This window comes from Mus musculus, chromosome 3 (genome assembly GCF_000001635.26).
Source record: "Mus musculus strain C57BL/6J chromosome 3, GRCm38.p6 C57BL/6J".
NCBI lineage: Eukaryota > Metazoa > Chordata > Mammalia > Rodentia > Muridae > Mus > Mus musculus.
The window spans coordinates 103376715-103397775 of NC_000069.6; the positions used below are offsets into that span (position 1 = coordinate 103376715).

At 47.7% G+C, this 21061-nt stretch overlaps 1 pseudogene; it reads left to right on the forward strand.

The window, feature by feature from the left end:
• Positions 1 to 16218: 16218 nt before the first annotated feature.
• On the forward strand, positions 16219 to 16320 carry Gm25009 (annotated as a pseudogene).
• The last annotated feature ends 4741 nt before the right edge of the window (positions 16321 to 21061 follow it).

The following is a 21061-nucleotide window of genomic DNA, read 5'->3' on the forward strand; positions in this document are numbered from 1 at the left end:
GGTAGGAACCTGGAGGCAGGAGCTGAAGCAGAGGCCATGGGGGAGTGCAGCTTACTGGCTTGCTCCCCATGACTTGTTCAGCCTGCTACTAGGGTGGCACCTTTCCCTCATGCCCAAACAAACCTGGCTTAGTTGGGGCACCCTGTTTGACTCTGCTGTTGACTTAAGACAGCCATTTAGTTTTAAAGTATGAGGGGGAAAAAAAAATCAAGTCTCATGGGACTGTAACTAAAGGGTCACGTGGCTGCAGGACAAGACTGGGAGGTGTCTGAGGGGTCTCAGGAAGCTGCAATGTAAAGGAAACAAACTGGAGGGGCTGAGGCTGTCGGACAGGGCAGAGGATGATAAGAGAATTCTGAGTTTGCAGAACAGAGCAGAGATAACTTCATGACAAGCCCTTTGCTTAGGAGTGAGCTAGAGGCTTGGCTGGTTCGGAAGGAGAGCCACTGTTCCTGGGTCTGGTTCCAGGGCTTGGGGTGTTTGAGTCCTGAGTTAGACTGTGAGCCTCTGCTTGGTGACAAATCACATCTTGACAGACTTAGATCTGGGAAAAAACAAAAAACAAAACATTTTTTTTTTTTTTTGTTACTGAGGCTCTCCCAAAAGGCCTTATATAAACTAGGCAAGTCCTTCCCCAGGGAGCAGCACCCGATTACCCACTGTTGCACATCTTTTTTTTGTTTGTTTGTTTGTTTGGTTTTTCGAGACAGGGTTTCTCTGTGTAGCCCTGGCTGTCCTGGAGCTCACTTTGAAGACTAGGCTGGCCTCGAACTCAGAAATCCACCTGCCTCTGCCTCCCGAGTGCTGGGATTAAAGGCATGCGCCACCATGCCCGGCTCTGTTGCACATCTTTACTGACTTTATTTGTGATTCTAGAACTGAGCAGCTGCCTAGAGCAAAGAGCCTCACTCTGATGGGCAAACTGTCTCCTCCCCAAACCTCTCTCCAGGGTCTTACAGTGTCTTAGTTGGTGTTTACTGCTGTAAACAGACACAATCACCAAGGCAACTCTCTCTTTTTTTTTTTTTTCGAGACAGGGTTTCTCTGTATAGCCCTGGCTGTCCTGGAACTCACTTTGTAGACCAAGCTGGCCTCGAACTCAGAAATTCACCTGCCTCTGCCTCCCCAGTGCTAGGATTAAAGGCGTGCACCACCACGTCTGGCTTTTTTTTTTTTTTTTCCAATGCAAGTCTCATAAAGGACAACATTTAATTGGGTTCAGTCCATTATCATCAAGGCAGGAGCATGGCAGCATCCAAGCAGGCATGGTGCAGACAGAGCTGAGAGTTCTACATCTTCATCTGAAGGCTGCTAGCAGAATACTGGCTTCCACACCCACAGTGACACACCTACTCCAACAGGATCACACCTAATAGTGCCATTCCCTGGGCCATGCATATACAAACCATCACACACAGGCTAGGCCAGCCCCAGAATGGCAGGTTATATTTATAGCCAGAGAACAGGAAGTGAGTTGCAAATGTGAAATCCAGGACCCTGAGACAGCTAGATTAGTAACAGCTGGAGAGTTCCTTTTTTGAACAAGGTTTGAACAGTTGGCTGCTTTTGATTGGCTGAGAGTCTATGACCTATCACAGGAATGTGTTGTACTCTGTTCTCACAAGTTAGGTTACACCTCACTGTGTTCAGAGAACCAGGAAGCAAATTTAACAGTTTCTTGCAACATCTCAAGATCAGTAGCTTAAGGGATGCCTTTACTACTAACATCTCAGATCTGAGACCAGCCACACTCAGAACGGGAACCACATATGCAAAGGCTTGTGCCTCATTCATTCATTTACATATATATATATATGTGTGTGTGTTTGTATATGTATATATATATGTGTGTGTGTGTGTATGTATGTATGTATGTATGTGTATATATATGTAAATTCTTCCCATAGCCCTTTGCAAACATTTACAGTGTAGTAGAAATAACCATGTCAACAGCCAACTCTGGTGACAGTATTGTTTGTGCTGGAAATCTGACCTAGACAGGAGACTGAAGAATATGTGTGTGTGTGTGTGTGTGTATGTATGTGTGTGTTTATGTGTGTGTGTGTATGTGTGTATATCTGTGTGTATGTATCTGTGTGTATGTGTGTGTGTATCTGTGTGTATGTGTGTGTGTGTGTGTGTGTGTGTGTGTGTGTGTGTGTGTGTGTCTGCCATAGAAACCTAGAAGCTGCTGTTGCTGAAGGCACTGGTCTCATACATACTTGGACCCTTGGATGTCTCATGGGTAACTAAAAGCAAAATAAAAAGCCTAGCAAGACATGGAGACGGCACAGTGGCTAGAGGGGCTTGCCTTGCAAGGCTAGCAACCTGAGTTCTATCTCAGGAAGCCGTGTAAAGATAGAGGGAGGGAACTGACCCTCAGGTATCCGCTGACCTTGACATGCGTAGTCCACTTCCCCCAATAACTAAAAAAATAAGACTTCTGGCATCTCTATTTCCATTTTGTACCTTGTCTACCCTACTGCCTCTTTTTGGAGGTTCTAGTAGGAGAGTGAAGTCACCTTGTATACCTTTATCAATGAACACAATGGATTTGAATCCTGATGGTTGCAAAGCGACCGTAAACACAGGGAACACACACACACACACACACACACACACACACACACACACACACACGGAATGGAATTTATCACCTGCAGCAGGTGAGGAGAGCAAGGGCGTCATTTTTCAAAGCAACACTCTCCCTGAACAAAGATAGAATGTGGTTTCATTCAGGGTGGCTATTCATATAGGGGTTAGCCCATTCCTAAGCAGGCTCTTTTAGGGACAGGAATGCCTCTATGCTTGCTCAATTTGCACCATAAAGTTTCAACTGACAAAGGAGAGGAGTGGCCCCTGACTGTGCCTGCCTTGCACAATGGCTCCCCAGTGTTGGGAAAGAAATATGAGGAGGAGTGAGGCAGGAAGGGGAGCCATTTCCAGGCAGCTAGATCAGACCCATCAACCCTGACAGTCACTGGGTGACAGTATCACCGCAGATGGCCCTTACAGCCTTTACCTCCATCCGTCCTGCACACAGCATGCTAACCATCTAAGGCTCATATGTATTAGAGCTAGCACATACCTTCAGGGCTTCAAGGCTCATGACAGAAGTAACTAAGATGTTTTCAAAGGGCCAGGAACAGCAAGCCAATCAGTAGATGGGATGTCAAAGTTGTTCTGCACTCCCCTCAATCAGGATCAATCGTCCCACGATGAACACTGGCTTGTTCCTTCCAGCAATAACAACTTCCCTGGTGTCAGAGCCAGACCTCAGATCACCATTAGTCAGGCCAGGGTATGAACAGTGCTTAAATGCATGCTCCTGGCCTCTTCCCCCATCATCCTGAGACTCTTCCCAGCATCCCTAAAGACAAACTAAGGATGCATTGGTGTGTGCTTCCTGAAGCAGCCCCAAGGAGTAGATTCCTTCCCTCCTTCCCACCCCCTGCCCAGATTCTTCTGGGAGTCATTTTTGAGGCGGGTGGTCAGACCTAGACATTTCCCAAAGTCAGCCTCCACTCCCTCTTTGGCCTAGGACTCATTAACTGGGCAAGGTGAATCTCTATTAGGAAAACAACCTGACAGGATGGGAGGAAAAGTCCAGAAGCCACCCCCAGCAGTGCTCAGGGTGGGCCCTTGCCTCTTCAAGGCAGCCCAAAGGTGACTGGATTGGTTCTAAAGACAGAAACTCAGGCTGGTGAGATGGCTCAGTGGGTAAGAGCACCCGACTGCTCTTCCGAAGGTCTGGAGTTCAAATCCCAGCAACCACATGGTGGCTCACAACCATCTGTAACAAGATCTGACGCCCTCTTCTGGAGTGTCTGAAGACAGCTACAGTATACTTACATATAATAAATAAATAAATCTTAAAAGACAGAAACTCTTAGGTTACCTGGTATGACCCCAAGCTTGTGCCTTGTATACTCTCTGAGCAGACTGATGACAGGCACTGATTGGAAGGAGGAGTGAGGTGACTAGAGAGAGAAACAAGATGTCATTTCCTAAGCAGGCCAGGGAAGGGGTACCAAGGGTCATAGGGCTATTCCTAAAGACCCCTTCTTTTCAAATATATCAAATGCCGTGGCAACTCAGCCCTGGGACACACTCTGGGTGTGGGTGTGGGCTTTGCTGCCTTGCATGGATCCTGCTACAGAGGCTACAGCGGTTCTGGAGTCTGCCGGGAGCTCAGCCAGTGCCCACCAGGGTTGGCTCAGGGTGTCTGAATGACGACGGTCCTACCCTTGGGGACAGTCCTGAGCTGTGTCCCCAGGGGTTCCTCTCACTTTGTGAGAGTGAAAGCACGTGTCTTGGGGTCTGTGTCTCTTCTGCAACCCCAGACCTGAGTAATTTCAGTTTCTAGTCTGAGAGTCTTTGCCTGTGAGGAACACCAGGTCTTACCTAGTTCATAGGAAGAGTCTGAGGATTAAATGGGAGAGACTCATGAGAACGCTGCAGAATTTAAGGGTCTCAACGGCGGCTTTTCAGTCCCACAGGGTTTTCAGAAGAAATGAATGGTTAGGGGTTCTCCTGCGCTAGGGGAGACTAGGGCTGCTCTAGGCTGAGAGAACCTTTAGGCCACTGAGTTCTGTTGACCTGGAGGGTACCCAGCAAGTGTGGTGCTAAGGCACCTGCTCCGCAGAGCAAGATGCTCTGGGGAGATCTGGAGTAAGGTTGGAGGTTAGTGGAAGCCAGGCAGCACTTGCTGGATTCATCAGGTTCAGGGGGCCGGGGTCTCAGAGTGGGGATTGTCCCTGTGGTCCCAGACCCCAGGAATCCAAAGTGCTCAGCCTGATGGCTTGCTTCTCAGGTAGTCAGGCATGGCCTGGGGGACTAGAATGTTTCCCAGGGGCCTCTGGGAGCTTTGCCTGGAGTCTGAGCAGTCTAAGGACTGGCTGGCTATTGCACATCTGACCAGGCATCTGTCCGCCAGCCTGTGTTAGCCATGGCCCCACGTCCTCCTCGGTTCCCCTTAGCCTGAGGTTCTAAGAGACAGGTCTCAGAAATGGCACAGAAGGAGCAGTCCTGGGGGGCAAAGAAGGGAGAACCTGAGAGAGCAAACAATTGTGACATACAAACAGGAGGTTATATACAAACGCTTCACAGGTGAGTGGTCACACCCGACACCTAAACTCAGTAAGTAAAGATGTCTTGGAAAACCGTCTGATCTAAGTTTCAAACCCACATTCACATGTGAAGTAACGTTCCAATCTGTGTTCTCTTGGACGAGGTCGCCTTTGTGTAACAATTGTTAGGCTCCCTGAAACCTCAGAGTTTCTATGTTGAATAATAATTATTTTTTAATAATTCATTTTTTACTTCTACTTTATGGGCATTGTTGTTTTGCCTGTATGTATGGCCGTGTGAGGGTATCTTATCTCCCGGAGCTGCAGTTACAGATGGCTATGAGCTGTCACATAGGTGCTGGGAGTTGAACCCAGGTCCTCTGGAAGAACAACCAGTGCTCTTAACCACTGAGCCGCCACCACTACCATCATTATCATTACCGTCACCATCATCATCACCACTAGTCGGGGGCACACATGTTTCTGCACATGTGTGGAGGTCAGAGAACAACTTTGGGACATCAGTTCTTTCTTCACACTTTGGGATTCAGAGACACTCTGGACACTCTTCTTAAACGCGTTCTCACGACCGGCCAGGAAGAACACAACAAACCAGAATCTTCTGCGGCAAAACTTTATTGCTTACATCTTCAGGAGCCAGGAGCGCAAGCCCCAAGCCCCAAAAACGAAAGGCCCCCCGCTTACATCTTTAGGAGCCAGAGCGCCAGCGCGCCAGAGCGCCAGAGCGCAGAGCAAGAGAGAGAATGGCGGAAACCCCTTCCCTTTTAAGGAGAATTATCCTTCGCCTAGGACGCATCACTCCCTGATTGGCTGCAGCCCATGGCCGAGTTGACGTCACGGGAAAGGCAGAGTACATGTAGTGGTAAAATACCCTTGGCACATGCGCAGATTATTTGTTTACCACTTAGAACACAGCTGTCAGCGCCATCTTGTGACGGCGAATGTGGGGGCGGCTCCCAACACACTCTGGCCGACATCACTACACGGTGAGCCATCGTACTAGATGTTTTTTCTACGTCTTTAGTTCAAAGATCTTGTTTGCTTGTTTTTGTTTATTTTATGTGAATCAGTGTTTTGCCCGTTTGTGTGTGCAGCGCCTTTGGAGACCAGAAGAGGACATCAGATCCCTGGGACCTGGAGTTACAGACATTTGTGAGATGCCAGTGGGTGCTGGGAACTGAACCAGGGTCCTCTGAAAGAGCAGCTAGTGCACTAACCTAACCTCTCCAGACCCCAGCCTGGTTTTGCTGAGACAGAGGATGTAGCCCTGGCTGGCCTTGAATTCATGATCCTCCTGCCCTATCTCAAGTGCTGAGATATCCCAGTGGCCCACCACGCTTGGCCAAAAATGCCTTTGTTGTTGTTCTTAATCTGATAACTGCAGTGGATCCACTTACTGTGCTCCCAACCCTCAGATGTGGTCCAGGAAGAAGTCAAGCAAAGCCATCTGGGAGCTTCCTGGAGGAGCAGCGTAACTGAAGCCCGTGCGATAGGAGGCCAGTAGAATGTAATATTAACACAAGAGGGCAGACGCGTCTGCGGTCCTCTCAGAGGAGCACGGGCGCCCTCTGGTGGACAATACTGAGCGGAACGCCAGTGCTTTGCAAAGATGCGAAGGCTGGGTGGCCGCTAGGGAAGGGAGTTGCAGATTTCACGGGCTGGTGAGCAGGAAGGTTTGAAGTGTTTTGGACAGCTTTTAGAGCGGGCACTTAGGCTTCTTTCTGCCTGTCATGTGTTTAAGCTGGGGCAGGGAAGTCTTATGGCACAGATGGGACTTGCTGGACAAAGTTTTGTTTTGCTTTGTTTTCGGTCGCTGTTCTAAGAATATAAAAAACATTTGCCAAACAACCTAACCCCTTTGCTTTTTCACATTTTAAAATCTACGAATACCTTGACCAAGAATTTGGAAAAAGGAGATAGAAGGTCAGCCGGAGTCAGGGGCTGTGCTTGCCCTCCCTGCCACAGTCTGATGTCCTAGTGGCCCTAGGAATGGGGTGATGCACAGGGAGACACAGGCATTGAGGACTCCCTTGCAAGGACTGTGTGCAGAGTCAGGGGTGTTTTCAGACAGGATTGGCTGTGGCGCTGGAGGAGAGTCTTAGCATTTTTAAGCTACACTGGCTTTCCACACAGTAGTTTTTTTTTTGTTTTGTTTTTTTTTTTTTTTTTTTTTTTAAGATGTTTTCACTGGCTCCCCACACAGTGGGTGTTTGTTTCAGACAGGGGTGTTCTTTTTGAACAACAGAACCTAGGAATCTTCTCTGATTCAAGGTCCCTTTTCCCCATGTCAGTCTTGTCTTTGCTCCTCTCGACATAACAAGGCTGCTTACTGGGGAAACAAATAAAAAAAAAAAAACCTCAGGCTGTACCTAAATTATTTTAAAGATCATTAAATGAAACTGACAATGAGGAGATCACACTTGATAAAATCTGTCAGACTAAAAATTAACTGAAGAATACATTTACATCACCAACAGACAATTGGATTAGAAAAATAAAAATAAAAAAAGATAACAAAAGGAAAGTTCCCGCTGCGGTTCTGTAGTTGCTGGGATAGAAGGACCTGGCTCACAGTCAGCCATCTTTACGATGTATAATCTAAATGGGATAATTGTTAATGAAAAGAATTTCAAGAATATGATGATGGCTAGTGGGAAACCTTGGAAGATTTCAACTGCTCAGAAAATAGATCAAGCAATGAAGTTGAGGGCCGAGGAAATGGCTCGGAGGTTCACATGTTAGTCACAAAAAATGTGAGGACCAGCGTTCAGATTCCCCCAAACCCACATAAAAGCTGGGCCGGCATGGTGGCTCTTCTGTGATTCCAGCCATGGAAGGTGGGCACAAGGGATCCCCCAAAGCTAGCTGACTAGCAAGAATTAGCTGTCTGGGAGCGCTCTGGGTTTGATTGAGATACCCTGCCTTGTAGGACAGCAATGGAGGCTGGCTCCTGCCATCAACCTCGAATCTCTACACAAACCTCCACACATGCACCCACACATGCAAATTTACACACATACAGGCAAAACATGCATATATACATATGCGCTCCACACACATATGAAAATAGAAAACAATAGAAGAATGAGAAGAAATGAAGTTGACTCAAAGACATTTCCCACGTCTGTGATCTCCACTCCCTGTCACTCTTTCTCCTTACAGCGCTCAGGGCATGTGTGAAAGGCACTGACCTACTTTGTGCCTTATTCACAAACAGAATAACTCCAGTTTCAGATAGTGAGCTTTGAACTGCGTTTCTTGGTATTCAAGTCTCTTCACTTCCTGTGTCTTCCATTGGCTGTTCCTCCCCCTGCCCCCACCAAGGCACACCCCCAGCTCCCACTACTCCCCTTTATAGATTCCCCCACCCCAGTCTCCTCCTTCCCAGGGGTTCTCTCTGCAGCTTACTTCATATCCACACAGGCACAACTTCAAACCGCATCTGTGCTGACTGCCCCAGTGGCGCTTCTTATCTAAGCAGCGGCAGCAGCAGGCTGGGTGACCAAGGCAGCAAAAAGAATTTAATGGAATGATATTAGGTCTGTCCAGAATTGGCAGGCAAGCTGGAGACCAGGCTAGGAGAATGCACAGGAGTGTGGGGGAAGCACAATGGTTAGACACTTCTCCAGGGACATACCACAAGGGCCAGCTGGTCAGGACCTGCTGGTCCCTCAATGAACACACTGCCTCCCATCTTGGGCCACACTAGAGTGGCTGGGTGGAACCTGAGCTGTCCCTATGTCTCTGTGTCACATCCTGAAATGCTATGGGTACAGAGTCGGGGGGAGAACGGGCCTTGGCGGAAGGAGGGGCTCTTCCTCTTGCCCTCCATCCTGTGGCAAATTCTTCATACACAGGAAGAAGGTTCAGGGGCTGACACCTACCACATCTAAGATGTTTACCAGTTGACCTACCCCACAGAGGCTGTCTCAACTCCATTTTAGGCAAAGAGACTGCCTGGTTCATAGTCCCAAGATTTGTCAGGCCAGGCTAGTATTGTCTTAGACTTAGGTCTTTTTGGTTCTGCTTGGTCCCAGCTGCCACCCATTGAGTCTGAACATAGATTTCTAAGCCTGAGGACTCTGGCCCTGGCTTAAAGACCTTTGTGCATCATGATCTGCTCCTCCTCCTACCCACCCACAATTTAATGGTGCTTATCTTGAGGGGTAGGTGGTGGGGAGGGAGTGGTGGGCAGAAGTCAGCACCTTAGCTCATTTTGGCCAGGGTGGGGTGGTGGCGATGGTGGTGGCTGTTGTTTTGCACAGAGACTTTGAAGAGGTTTGAGTCAGTCTATAGACATAGGACAACTCCCTGCTCTCAGACAGTCCTCCTACATAACATAACATAGCTAACATAACATACATAACAGCTAAGCGATTAGATGTACTTATCTAAGGCTGGAGGCTCCCCACTCCCTTCTATGGCATGTGCCTTACACACACACACACACACACACACACACACACACACACACACACACACACCACACCACACACTCTGGTCTAGGCAGAGAAAATACTGTCCTCAGAAGAGCTTCTCTCCCACCATCTTTGCAGTCTGGCTGGCTTTCTTCCAGAACCATCTTTCTTTAGCTTTTAGTTTATTTTATGTATGTGGGCGTTGCCTGCATGTGTGCCTATGTACCGTGTGTATACATGCAGTGACTTCGGAGGCCAGAAGAGGGCATCAGCTGCTAGAACTGGAGTTCTAGATGGTTGAGAGTCACCTAATATTCTAGGTTGACCTCACTTAAGACTCTGTCTCACTCAGCTTCCTGAGGGCTGGCATTGCAGGCACAAGCCTGGCTCAGACAGTCTTTTGATGGGCCTTTAACTTTTCTTGTAATAACAAGCTCAGAGTTCTGCTTCCCGGCCACATTGGTGTCTGACTGTCTTTAGAAACCTGTAAAGCAGTGAGTGACAGAGCAGAGACTGCGCTCTTTCACAAGGACGCATGCGCAGGGAGTGACCGAGAAGAGACTGAGTGCTCCCACAAGGACGCATGCGCAGGAAGTGACAGAACTTTAGTCAGAAGCGAACGCAGAGGACACAGGTGTTTCAACGTTCAGGAAGTTTGAGTCCTTCAGATCTTGTTAAGTGTCCTTACAGTAGACTCTGGAGTCACAGTCTTCCCTGAACCACGTGACCCACTATCACCGCAGCTGGAAGGCGGGGTGGGTATCAATTCAACAGGTGTTGAAGCCTGGCTGTGCTTGAAGAGGTTGGTTTTGCTCATTATTGGAAAATCTCCGGGTGGGAAAAGAGAGGCTTAAACTTCTCGTTTTTTCATCTATCCAGTCTTCGTAGGAGAAGTCACACTCACAACAGCTCCTGTGACTCCTGCTTTTCATTTTGCTCTGTGTGAGTAGCAATATGGCCTTCAACGTTTTGCCTGAATGAGGTTTTTTTATTCCAGGTGACTCTAAGTGATAATTTAATTTTAGCAATTTACCACCCAGGGCCAGCAGCTGCCAGATTCCTTGAATCTTAGCTGGATTTTACTGCCTTGTTCTCTAAAATCCAATCTTCCAGCCAGCCCTCCAATTCCCTGTAGCCCTTGTTGATTCTTTACTATTTGGGTCCTTGAGTACACACATCAGAGACCAGCCGTGGATGACTTAATTAGGGAAGGAGCTGTCTTAGGGAAGCCTTGGACAGTACATGGCGTCTACAGACCTAGCCAGCCAGGCTTCGAAAACGAACAGGAGCTGGGAGTGGTGGCACACTCAGGAGGCAGAGGCAGGCAATCTCTGAGTTTGGGGACATCCTGGATTACAGAGTGAGTTCCAGGACAGCCAGGGCTACAGAGGGAAACCCTGTCTAGAAAAACCAAAAACCAACCCCCCCCCCCGCCTGCCCCGCCAATCCAAACCCAACCCAAACCCAAAACCAACCAACCCCCCCCCCCCATAACAAAACAAAACAAAACAAAACAAACAAACAGCAACCAATGACACTTAGGACATTACAATTTTAGCTGGGTGATAGTTGTACCTGTCTTTAATTTCAGCATTTGGGAGGCAGAGCTAGGCAGATCTGAGTTTGAGGCCTGCCTGGTTCACAGAGCAGAGTTCCAGGACAGCCAGGATTATACAGAGAAACCCTGTTTTGAACCCACTCCCCCAAAAGGAAAATGGTTAAGAGCCAGGATAGTATTCCTGAGTGGTGCTTCTGCCATTTGTTGCTGAGGCCCCCATCATCACTGAAGCCACCTGATATTTTGTTTGTCACTTATTTTTCATTAATGTGCAAGTGTGGAGTAGAATTCAATGATGGGTCACACTTGGGTCAGGTGATCTATAACCCTAGATGTCCATTGGTGTGAATTTTTTGTTGTTGTTGTTTTGTTTTTCGAGACAGGGTTTCTCTGCATAGTCCTGGCTGTCCTGGAACTCACTCTGTAGACCAGGCTGACCTCGAACTCAGAAATCCACCTGCCTCTGCCTCCCAAGTGCTGGGATTAAAGGCGTGGGCCACCACTATCCAGCTGGAATTCTTGAGGCTGAAGTTCTAAGAAATGTTAGATCACCAGTTCCAAGGACTGAAGACAGACAGATAGACAGGCAGACAGATAGACAGACAGACAACATATTTTCCTCCTCTGTCCTCCAGTTCTACCTTTAGTGGATGATGTCATGATTAATCCTGGCTGTCAGCTTCTCTACATCTGGAATCAACTAAACCCAAGCTGCTGAGGGGTTTCTTCCTTTCTTCCTTTCTTTCTTTCTTTCTTTCTTTCTTTCTTTCTTTCTTTCTTTCTTTCTTTCTTTCTTTCTTCCTTCCTTCTTTCCTTCCTTCCTTCCTTCCTTCCTTTCTTCTTTCCTTCCTTTCTTTTTTCTTTTCTTTCTTTAGAAAATAACAAATAAAAAAGTTTAATTTCAGAATCCAAGCTTATCATTTATAAATGCACCAAAGCACAGTGCACACAAGTTCAGATCGAGCGTGCACACAGTATTTCAACAAAATATATTTTTTTTCTAAAAGTTCTGAGGCAAATGAGTGATTTGTTTCACCCATAATATTTAATTGATTTGAAATGAGAAAACAAAAAACTTTTTTTTTTTAAGACATTATAAGCAAAAACTTTGGAGTCTGGTAAAGAGTCTGATAGCTGAGACTTGATTTTGACGTCCTTGGGATTCTGTAATGTCCCAATGATGGTCGAGGCTTCTCTATCATGGGGGGGGGGATCTAAATGCCTGAGGCTTTTCTCATGACCTCAATAATCAAGCGCTTTCCCTGTCAACAGCTACCCCCTCAAAGTAGAATCTGAGCTGTATCTGAGGGGTTTTCCTGATCAGACTATTTGAACCTGGAGGAGCCCTCAATCTGGGTCCTACCTTCTGGTGGCAGCTCAGATAAAAGGACACGGGAGAAGGAAGTTTTGCTTTTTGCCTGTTTGTCCCCCATTTTGTTGCTGTCAGTTTCTTTACGAACTGACACGGACTGAAGACCAACAGCTCTCCAGGTACTGCAGACTGGGGCTGCTGAGACAGCAGCCTCAAGGACTGAACAACGGCCAGATTGTTGGCTTTTGTGCCATGAGAAAACCATTGTTGGACGACATGGACCACGACCTGTAAGCCCCTGTGATGTAGACTTGTTCATTGGGTCAGTTCTCTTCCCTAATACAGATGGGGTGATATCTACTAGAGCTGCAAGTGGGACGCTCTTATTAAGTCTACTCTTCAAAGGCTGGTCTCTTCTGGAAATGCCCTCACAGACAAACCCAGAACTGACATCTTACCAGGCACCCAGACATCTGTGAGACCAATCAAATTGACACAGGGAATCAATCAGTGCAGTCAGATTTTATTTAATCAGAGACTGGTGGGAATGACCTAGAAGCAGAGATAGAAGTATATGATTCAGGCAAACAGGTTGGAGCTGGAGATGTGTGGAGCTTTGGTATCATCTGTTTCGGGCAATAACAAAAACCAATTAGGGCTACAGGACCAAAGGCAAAGGGCCAAAGGGAGGGAGATCTTTGCCCTGTGATGCGTAGCACTGCCGCAGACCCTCTGGGTCCCTTTGTCTTCGTGGAATGAGTCTCTGGGTGCAGATGGGCAAGGAGTCGGCGGGTGACAGACAGACCAACACTCGAGATTGTGTAGAATCTGAATGTATTGTCACAAAGTGAACACCAGTCTTATATAGTACAGAAAATAAAAGGGGTAGGAAGTCACAGCAGGCAAAGTACATTGAAGTTGCCTGACACAAAACAAAGGAATGACTTCAAAAGGATTTACAGGAACCAAGTAGATGTTTACAGTAAAGATAAAGCAGTCCTGCCTAGGGTCAGCTCAGTGACAGGTAAGGATTTCACACTCTAGTGTTATACCTTTGATCCTTGTGAAGGCTAGCACCAGGGGGTTCTGCTCTTAGCAGAATGCCCCCCTAATTCCTAGGCCTTGCTAAATTCTTATATGAGTGTAACTTTTAAGTATCTGGAGAATCTCCATTTGTCAGAAGAATTCACCAACTTGCTTCTAATATGCAATGTAGCCTGTACTGAAGATGTCTATCTCGGTGGGATTCCCTGGCTCTATTATGGTATTCCCTTGTTTGGGTGAGATTTGCTACTGTCCTAAGAAAATACTTTGCAGATCAGCTCTGAGCTACTGGCTCCGTCTTTTGCTTACTTAGTTACTGAATAGGTAACTTCCTTACTGCATTCCTGCCAGATTCCAAGCTTCTGGGACCTTGGAACACTGGTGAAGGCTCTGGTTATGTCAGAATTCAATCTTAAAACGCACTTATAATAATATAATACTAAAAGAGAGCACGTAAATCCATACACCAGACTGACTCTGGATAGGGTGTGAGTATACTGGTTAATGAGAATTCCAAAGCTCCAGGAGGTGAGTTTCCGTGAAACTCTTCCTCGTGAGTGCTTCTAGGCTTCTCAGCCTGTCAAGCAGACTTCACTGGAGTGTGCGTGGCCTTTCCCAGTGTGCGTGGCATAGCACCAACACAGGACTGAACAATATGTTCTGATGTGTTAATGTATTTTAATGTTACACATATAGAAGTGGCCTGTGACCCCTTTGAAGAAAAGTTCTCAAAGCAATGGAGTCAGGCTGCTACTGTTGCAGGGCTTTGGTGACCATTTTAGATTCCGTCTATGTAGCTACCTCAAGTAGCATTCATGGAGATGCCTATGAGTCAACCCATATATCTAGATCACAGGCATCCGGTATGGCTATTGGAGATTCCAAAATGGTTGAAAACCGTCTAAAGCTAGCAAGAATTTCCTTCAGCTGTCAAGCCGTACCAATTTGGAAACAACTCCAAAACTGTTTATCAACACAAACGTTTAGGGCACCCCTGCGTATTGTCTGTGGTACAGTTTATAAACATCTATAGTGCTAGCTATTCCCGTTAGCAGGAATAGAAGGTGTTCTGAAGGGTTTGATCAGAAGGAAACAAAAGATCACAGCTAACTTGATACCCGATTTCCTCAGAGTGCCCTGAGGGACTCCCTGGACCTTTACTAGACAGAGAAACTTGTCAGAGCCCCATTGATCATGTTCACAGTTGCTCTCTCCCCAAAAAGTTTGTCTTCCATCCTGCTTTATTAGCCATGAAATGACCCTCCTCTTCATTCCCTATTCAAAGTCCTGAGTTTAATAGAGCCTAAAAATATCAGAACTGGGTAGAGTTGCTCTCAGAGTGAACCCCGGGGAATGTATAGGCTGCACAGCTCAGCCTATTGGAAACCTGATCAATGGAACAGAGTTGGAAATGGGGGATAGGCCAGGCTTTTGGTTACAAGAAATGATCTTCCTGCCACTTTTGTGGCTTGTATCAGCTTTGTGCTGAGATGGGGTGGGGGATACCAGTGTGAGGCAGTCTCGTAGCGAAGTTTAAAGGACGTCGATTTACTTCAGTTGTGAGAGGCTCAGGCAGAGAAGATGGACTTCAAGACAAAAAGCATGATCAGGGATAAATGCAGGATCTTTTGCAATGATAAGCTAATCAAGGTGCCAAGAAAACAGTAAGGACACCTGTGCACCTAATATCAGCTTCAAACACCAGGAGGCACTGGCCCCATCTCAGCAACTGTACCGGCTGGTTTTGTGTCAACTTGACACAGGCTGGAGTTATCACAAAAAAAAGGAGCTTCAGTTGGGGAAATGCCTCCATGAGATCCAGCTGTAAGGCATTTTCTCAATTAGTGATCAAGGGGGAAAGGCCCCTTATGGGTGGGACCATCCCTGGGCTGGTAGTCTTGGATCTATAAAAGAGCAGGCTGAGCAAGCCAGGGGAAGCAAGCCAGTAAAGAACATCCCTCCGTGGCTTCTGCATCAGCTCCTGCTTCCTGACCTGCTTGAGTTCCAGTCCTGACTTCCCTTGGTGATGAACAGCAATGTGGAAGTGTAAGCTGAATAAACCCTTTCCTCCCCAACTTGCCTCCTGGTCATGATGTTTGTGCAGGAATGGACACCCTAAGACAGCAACTGACAGAGAAACTAGAAAAAGAGCACAGAATTTAAAGGGTTTGAGCAATGCAATCGATTCTGTCCTAATTGGTATAAACATCACACATGCCATCTTCAGAACTGAATGTTTTCTAGATGGTATGCTATGGTCCCCATAACATAGACCATAGGTCAGCCCTAAAACCTGTGGTGCACACAGTATGCTCTCAGATGCCAGCAATCAATAGCAATACACAATGTAGGGAAACAGAGCCACCTACTTCTAAATGACCAGCACAGCACTAGGGGATTCAAGAGTGAAGTTAGAAAATACTTGACCTGAAGTGAGGATTTAGACGTACCATGCGGAAGTTTCTGGAGTGTAGCTGAAGCAGAGTTTAGAGGGATTTGTATGGATTTAAATGCTGACAGTAAGAAAAACAAACAAACAAACAAACAAACAAACAGGTTGGGGCTGGAGAGATGGCTCAGTGGTTAAGGGGACTGGCTGCTCTTCCAGAGGACCTGGGCTTGAATCCCAGTAACCATGTGGTGGTTCACATCCATCTGTAGATCTAGTTCCAGGGGATCTGATCTCTCTTCTGACCTCTGTAGGCTTCAGCATGAATATAGTGCACAGACATACATGCAGGCCAAACACCCATACACATAAAATTAAATACATAAATATAAAAAAAAATTAAAATCCCTGTCCCTAGAAGCATTGCAAGTGTGGCTGCTATGTCACATATTGACCACTAGGTGGCAGAGGAGAGACGATGACTATGCTCTGATTAGTAGCCTAACATTCCCTGAAGAAAGCGATCCTGAGATGACCACCAGTCTTGTTCTACACAGGGTGGAGGCAGACCATACCTGAGATGACCCATGCCAGGTGCCATAACGCACCATCTTGGCATAGCACTCCTGAGATCACTCCTGAGGTGACTCCAGACACCCAAACTCCTGGCACCACTAAAAGGAGCAAAGAAGTGGTGGAGAGATGGGAGAGAAAAAGAAAGAGAAGGATGTGGGCACAGTGAAAAAAGGCAGAGCTGGAGACTCAAGGGTAGTGAGAAACAGGCTGGTGTGAGTAGCTGATGTGTTAGCCAGTGATGCCACCTGGGACCGTGGTGGGGTCCTGGCCTGTGCTGCCACAGGGGAGCACATCTGGACCATGGCCCTGTAGCAGCAGGGGTCTGTTACCACCAAAGGCCAGACAGACATTCCTACCACCCAGGGACATGTCTGAGGGTTCTGCAGACCTGGCCCCACCCCTTACCTGGACATCGTGGAAGAGCTGGCCCTTGGGGGAGTGGGAGCAGAAAGCTGACCCCAGCCCTATGCAGCTGCAGTACTCGGGAGAAAGCCCCGTTCATTGCGCACATTGTGGGAGTTGTGAGTGGTCCTCCCACCCCAGGATACTAGCCAGTGTGGGAGACCTGGCCCTACCCTAGTCTCCTATGCAGTGGCTGTAGGAGGGAAAGATACTCTCTTCCCTCCTCACCTCTCACTATCTGCAGCAGGCAGGAGACCTGAGCCTGGGGCCACGAGAGCAGGAGAGCAGGCCCTGCCTTCACCTACTGCGGCACTCAGAGCAGGCCCTGCTCCTTGCCTGGGCAGCACAGTAGAGCTCCCCCTGATGGTGGGGGTGGGGGTGAGCCAGTTTTGAGGACGTGAGCTTGGGAGAGCTGCTGGCCCCACCACTTGTCTTCCATTCGAGGGAGAAATGTCTCCCCTCACTCTTGTCCCTTGCCACCGATGGCAGGCAGGAGAACTGGCTCCGAGGTCGTCAGAGTGGGAGAGCCGGCTCTTGCCCTGGGCAGCACAGCGGAGCCAGCTCTGGATGTGGTGGTGGTTGCTGGTGATCTGGTTCTGAGGGTGTGAGTGTGGGAGAGCCAGCCCTGCCTCTTGTCTGCTGGGTGGAGGCATGGAAAAGGGAGAGATGCCCTCCTTCCCTCCTCATCCCTTGCCATCTATGGCAGGCAGGAGAGCTGGCCCCAGAGTCATGAGAGTGGGAGAACTGGCCATGTCCCACACATGTACAACTGTACTACTCAGGAGAGCAGGCCCTGAACCATGCCTGGGCAGCAGGGTAGAGCTGGCCCTAGTGGGCTTTGCTTGTGAACTAACCCTGAGGGTCTGAGAGCAGGCGAGCCAGAGGGCTGATCAGCTTAGATACCTCCCAGGCCCAGACCCAGGGCTTTGAATTGGCCTGTCCCAACATCCACCCTGTCGATGACCTGCTGGAGTGCAGGAAGGGGCTGGTCCTACAGATCTGAAACCACAGGATCTCCATGACACAGGGCAACAGCACAGTGTCCAAGAGGAGTCCCAGTGCCCACAGTGCCCCACTCTTTCCCCTGACAACACATACAATAATTTGAATTATATATGTATATCTATTTATATGTATAAATATATATGTTATATATGCCTGTTATGATACACACACACACCCCTGTTTATTATTTGTATATGTCAGTAGACATAGCTACCTGGAGGCATGACCATGTCTGTACCACTCAGTTCCATATTCCCCAAATTGAGTTCTCAGTATTGATTTATTGACTATTAAGCTTTAGCTACACCCAGTATGACAGTCTCCTGGCTGCCTTTGGGTCAGGATGTAGTACTCTTGACTCTTCTAGCACCATGTCTGCCTGCACACTGCCATGCTTTCTGCCATAATAACAATGGACTAAGCCTCTGAACTGTGAGCCAGCCTCAACGAAATGTTAGCTTTTATAAGAGTTGCTTTGGTCTTGATGTCTCTTCATAGCAATAAAACTCTAAGACAAATGGTGTCCTATAAAGAAAGTAGTGGTGTTCATTTGTCAACCTAACCACGACACAAATGCTTTATCTGAAGGAAGCCATGCCCCACAGGTCTCAGCAGAAGGCTTTTATGAGTTCTTCCCACTGAGAAACACAAGATTTTAGAAAAATGTACATTTACGATTAAAACTTAAGAATATATTTTAGGGGGCAGGAGAGATGGCTCAGTGTTAGAAGCATTCTCTGCTCTTGAAGAGGACCGGGTCCAGTTCTCAGCACACACGTGGTGGGCTAACTCCAGTTCTCAGCACACACGTGGTGGGCTAACTCCAGTTCTCAGCACACACGTGGTGGGCTAACTCCAGTTCTCAGCACACACGTGGTGGGCTAACTCCAGTTCTCAGCACACACGTGGTGGGCTAACTCCAGTTCTCAGCACACACGTGGTGGGCTAACTCCAGTTCTCAGCACACACGTGGTGGGCTAACTCCAGTTCTCAGCACACACGTGGTGGGCTAACTCCAGTTCTCAGCACACACGTGGTGGGCTAACTCCAGTTCTCAGCACACACATGGTGGGCTAACTCCAGTTCTCAGCACACACATGGTGGGCTAACTCCAGTTCTCAGCACACACATGGTGGGCTAACTCCAGTTCTCAGCACACACATGGTGGGCTAACTCCAGTTCTCAGCACACACATGGTGGGCTAACTCCAGTTCTCAGCACACACATGGTGGGCTAACTCCAGTTCTCAGCACACACATGGTGGGCTAACTCCAGTTCTCAGCACACACATGGTGGGCTAACTCCAGTTCTCAGCACACACATGGTGGGCTAACTCCAGTTCTCAGCACACACATGGTGGGCTAACTCCAGTTCTCAGCACACACATGGTGGGCTAACTCCAGTTCTCAGCACACACATGGTGGGCTAACTCCAGTTCTCAGCACACACATGGTGGGCTAACTCCAGTTCTCAGCACACACATGGTGGGCTAACTCCAGTTCTCAGCACACACATGGTGGGTTAACTCCAGTTCCAGGGGATCCTGTACCTTTTCTTCTTCTTCTTTTTTTTTTTAAGATTTATTTATTTTATGTATATGAGTACACTGTAGCTGTCTTCAGACACACCATAATTGGGCATCAGATCCCATTACAGATGGTTGTGAGCCACCATGTGGTTGCTGGGAATTGAACTCAGGACCTCTGAAAGAGCAGTCAGTGCTCTTAACCATTGAGCCATCATCTCTCCAGCCCCATACGGTTTTCTGACTTCATTATGATACATATACAAACACACAATCAAAACACTCATGTGCATAAAAATAAATCTAAAAATATTTTTTAAATAAGTATGTTCTTCTTCTTTTTTTTTTTTTTTTTCTAGACAGGCTTACACCATGCTATTCAGGCTGACCTGGAACCCCTGGGCTCAGCCTCAGCCCCTGAGTAGCTGGGACCATTGGTGTATACCACCTGTGAAGGTTGATCTCAAATGTCAACTTGACAGGAGTCAGAATCACTAGGAGGCTCATTTCTGGATTTGTCCATCAGGGCATCCCTAAAGGGGATTAGCTAAAGTAGGGAGACTGTCCTCAGTGGGTGGCCCCTATATAAAGAAATCTGTGGTAAACTCCATGTGTGCTTGCTGGCCTTCATTTCTTCCTGGGTGAGTGCATCGATTCCTGTTGCTATCTTTGGAAGACTCAGTCTCTTGGGTCTTCCAATATGGACTCAATGCCAGCAACTCCACAGGAGAACCCAGGCCTTCAGCACCTGACCAGGACTGCCCAGGTCTCCAGCTGCACGGACTGAACATCAACTGGGTAATTGGCCTTTCCAGCAGGCAGGCAGCCATTGTTGGTAGCCTAGTCCCTATTGCGTACATTGATTTAATAAATCCCCCTCTATAGTGTAAGCCCATTCTCTTGATTCTGTCCTTCTAGAGAACCTGGTCCGACAAACCACTGTATCCACCTTCCAGTATAAGTATGCCTGGTTGTGATGTGCTTGCTTGTGCACATGAGTATGCGTGTGTGCAGAGGCTAGACGTCAACTCCAGGTTCTTCCTCAGTCATGTCTCCTCTTTACATTTGGAGACAGGGTCTTTCACTGAACTTCCAGATCATTGATTCAGCAAAGCTGCTGGCCTGCAGGCTTCAGGCATCCTCCTGCCTCTGCCTCAACCGTGTTGGGATTACCGGCTCACACTGCCACACCCAGCCCCTTTCTCATCCTCTCCCCTACTGAGTGATATTCTTAAATGAAACTGGTCATTTTTTTCTCCAGAGTATGGAGATGGGCTGCTGCTGCCACAGATTGATGTCACAGGTTTGATTTGTGCCAGGGCTTCAACCCTTCCCCTCGGTGTTTACTTATATTCTGTCTTCAGGAAAATGTCAGCACTGGGGCAAAGGCAGATAAAGAATGTTTCAGTAATGTTAGGAAAACCATCTTGACTTCACAGACCTTATGACCTGCTTTGTCCCCCACTGGGGCCTGAGGACCACACCTCAGAACTCGTTGATTTGGGCAATGCCTTGGATCAACTCTCCAGGGAACAGACCAGACCAGACAGAAACCTTTCACTAGGGTGGACCCTAGTTCCAGTTTATTTAAGCAGAAAAAGATGTAGTGAACAGATAGTGAGGCTGCGGAGCTAGGTGTGTGAAGCAAACAGAAAGAACTGGGAGGAAGTGGTGTGCTCAGGATGTGTGTGTGTGTGTGTGTGTGTGTGTGTGTGTGTGTGTGTGTGTGTTGGGGGTGTGCG